Source organism: Ambystoma mexicanum, unplaced genomic scaffold (assembly GCF_040938575.1).
Source record: "Ambystoma mexicanum isolate Mex_15411 unplaced genomic scaffold, UKY_AmexF1_1 Mex_scaf10, whole genome shotgun sequence".
In the NCBI taxonomy this organism is placed as follows: Eukaryota; Metazoa; Chordata; class Amphibia; order Caudata; family Ambystomatidae; genus Ambystoma; species Ambystoma mexicanum.
Genome location: NW_027182325.1, coordinates 3,212,501 through 3,215,000, shown reverse-complemented (window position 1 = coordinate 3,215,000; position 2,500 = coordinate 3,212,501). Strand labels below are relative to the sequence as shown.

At 46.6% G+C, this 2,500-nt stretch overlaps 6 non-coding genes and 2 pseudogenes across 6 annotated transcripts; all 8 read right to left on the bottom strand.

Moving 5' to 3' along the window:
- Positions 1-116: 116 nt before the first annotated feature.
- LOC138544529 (5S ribosomal RNA) lies at positions 117-225 on the bottom strand (annotated as a pseudogene).
- A 106-nt stretch (positions 226-331) lies between these two features.
- LOC138537701 (5S ribosomal RNA) lies at positions 332-450 on the bottom strand. The gene has a single exon (XR_011285829.1). It is a non-coding gene; the product is annotated as a 5S ribosomal RNA (ribosomal RNA).
- A 106-nt stretch (positions 451-556) lies between these two features.
- LOC138551280 (5S ribosomal RNA) lies at positions 557-675 on the bottom strand. The gene has a single exon (XR_011295006.1). It is a non-coding gene; the product is annotated as a 5S ribosomal RNA (ribosomal RNA).
- A 463-nt stretch (positions 676-1,138) lies between these two features.
- Positions 1,139-1,247, bottom strand: LOC138545327 (5S ribosomal RNA; annotated as a pseudogene).
- Positions 1,248-1,353: 106 nt separating this feature from the next.
- On the bottom strand, positions 1,354-1,472 carry LOC138548309 (5S ribosomal RNA). The gene has a single exon (XR_011292116.1). It is a non-coding gene; the product is annotated as a 5S ribosomal RNA (ribosomal RNA).
- Positions 1,473-1,578: 106 nt separating this feature from the next.
- On the bottom strand, positions 1,579-1,697 carry LOC138550617 (5S ribosomal RNA). Its single transcript, XR_011294367.1, has one exon. It is a non-coding gene; the product is annotated as a 5S ribosomal RNA (ribosomal RNA).
- A 106-nt stretch (positions 1,698-1,803) lies between these two features.
- Positions 1,804-1,922, bottom strand: LOC138542231 (5S ribosomal RNA). The gene has a single exon (XR_011290218.1). It is a non-coding gene; the product is annotated as a 5S ribosomal RNA (ribosomal RNA).
- Positions 1,923-2,028: 106 nt separating this feature from the next.
- Positions 2,029-2,147, bottom strand: LOC138539052 (5S ribosomal RNA). Its single transcript, XR_011287131.1, has one exon. It is a non-coding gene; the product is annotated as a 5S ribosomal RNA (ribosomal RNA).
- Positions 2,148-2,500: the final 353 nt, after the last annotated feature.

Here is a 2,500-nt window from a genome sequence, read left to right as displayed (position 1 = left end):
CCTCATGATGTTGTCCAACATTTCCGCTATAAAACGGGATACAATTATTTTGGAAACATACCAAATTTGAAAAATAATTGAGAAGTTGCGCAATTACTAATCATGGAGCACAAAAAAGCCTACAGCACCTGGTATTCCCAGGCGGTCTCCCATCCAGATACTAACGAGGCCCGACACTGCTTAGCTTCCGAGATCGGGCGCATTCAGTGTGGTGTGGCCGTAGGGTCTGGGCCTTGTGAGTTTTGTACTTTTAAGCATCTAGTCGGCTAGACCTTGCAGTTTTGAAAGGCAATTGAGAAATGGCTCACTTCCTGAACTTGGAGTACAAAAAAGCGTACAGCACCTGGTATTCCCAGGCGGTCTCCCATCCAGGTACTAACTAGGCCCGACACTGCTTAGCTTCTGAGATCAGACGAGATCAGGCGCATTCAGTGTGGTGTGGCCGTAGGCTCTGGGCCTAGTGAGTTTTGTACTTTTAAGCATCTAGTCGGCTAGACCTTGCAGTTTTGAAAGGCAATTGAGAAAGGGCTCACTTCCTGAACTTGGAGCACAAAAAAGCCTACAGCACCTGGTATTCCCAGGCAGTCTCCCATCCAGGTACTAACTAGGCCTAACACTGCTTAACTTCCGAGATCAGACGAGATCGGGTGCATTCAGTGTGGTGTGGCCGTAGGCTCTAGGAATGCTAAGAATATTACTCTTATGCATTTGCATTTAGTAAGCTAAGCCATGCAGCCACTTGCAACATGATACCACGCTCATCGCTCGATCAGGCTCGATCAGGCGAGATATATAAGACTGGTGGGCCCATTCAGGACTCCTATGTCTGGTAGGATAACTTTAATTCATCCATCCTGTGTCTGTTGCAGGGAGGTGGAGAGAACAATCAACACAATAATGGTTTTCTTTCATGCCTCTTGAAGGACTCAATATTCTCTGTACTGCATTACATGTGAAAGTCGATTTATTACCCATGAACACACTACCTGTATGCTAATTCTATGTAAAAAGGTAGATCCAGCCCTCATGATGTTGTCCAACATTTCCGCTATAAAACGGGATACAATTATTTTGGAAACATACCAAATTTGAAAAATAATTGAGAAGTTGCGCAATTACTAATCATGGAGCACAAAAAAGCCTACAGCACCTGGTATTCCCAGGCAGTCTCCCATCCAGGTACTAACTAGGCCTGACCCTGCTTAGCTTCCGAGATCGGGCGCATTCAGTGTGGTGTGGCCGTAGGCTCTGGGCCTAGTGAGTTTTGTACTTTTAAGCATCTAGTCGTCTAGACCTTGCAGTTTTGAAAGGCAATTGTGAAATGGCTCACTTCCTGAACTTGGAGCACAAAAAAGCCTACAGCACCTGGTATTCCCAGGTGGTCTCCCATCCAGGTACTAACTAGGCCCGACACTGCTTAGCTTCCGAGATCAGACGAGATCGGGCGCAATCAGTGTGGTGTGGCCGTAGGCTCTGGGCCTAGTGAGTTTTGTACTTTTAAGCATCTAGTCAGCTAGACCTTGCAGTTTTGAAAGGCAATTAAGAAATGGCTCACTTCCTGAACTTGGAGCACAAAAAAGCCTACAGCACCTGGTATTCCCAGGCGGTCTCCCATCCAGGTACTAACGAGGCCCGACACTGCTTAGCTTCCGAGATCAGACGAGATCGGGCGCATTCAGTGTGGTGTGGCCGTAGGCTCTGTTTCTTGTGAGTTTTGTACTTTTAAGCATCTAGTCGGCTAGACCTTGCAGTTTTGAAAGGCAATTGAGAAATGGCTCACTTCCTGAACTTGGAGTACAAAAAAGCGTACAGCACCTGGTATTCCCAGGCGGTCTTCCATCCAGGTACTAACTAGGCCCGACACTGCTTAGCTTCTGAGATCAGACGAGATCAGGCACATTCAGTGTGGTGTGGCCGTAGGCTCTGGGCTTAGTGAGTTTTGTACTTTTAAGCATCTAGTCGGCTAGACCTTGCAGTTTTAAAAGGCAATTGAGAAAGGGCTCACTTCCTGAACTTGGAGCACAAAAAAGCCTACAGCACCTGGTATTCCCAGGCGGTCTCCCATCCAGGTACTAACTAGGCCTGACACTGCTTAACTTCCGAGATCAGTCGAGATCGGGTGCATTCAGTGTGGTGTGGCCGTAGGCTCTAGGAATGCTAAGAATATTACTCTTATGCATTTGCATTTAGTAAGCTAAGCCATGCAGCCACTTGCAACATGATACCACGCTCATCGCTCGATCAGGCTCGATCAGGCGAGATATATAAGACTGGTGGGCCCATTCAGGACTCCTATGTCTGGTAGGATAACTTTAATTCATCCATCCTGTGTCTGTTGCAGGGAGGTGGAGAGAACAATCAACACAATAATGGTTTTCTTTCATGCCTCTTGAAGGACTCAATATTCTCTGTACTGCATTACATGTGAAAGTCGATTTATTACCCATGAACACACTACCTGTATGCTAATTCTATGTAAAAAGGTAGCTCCAGCCCTCAT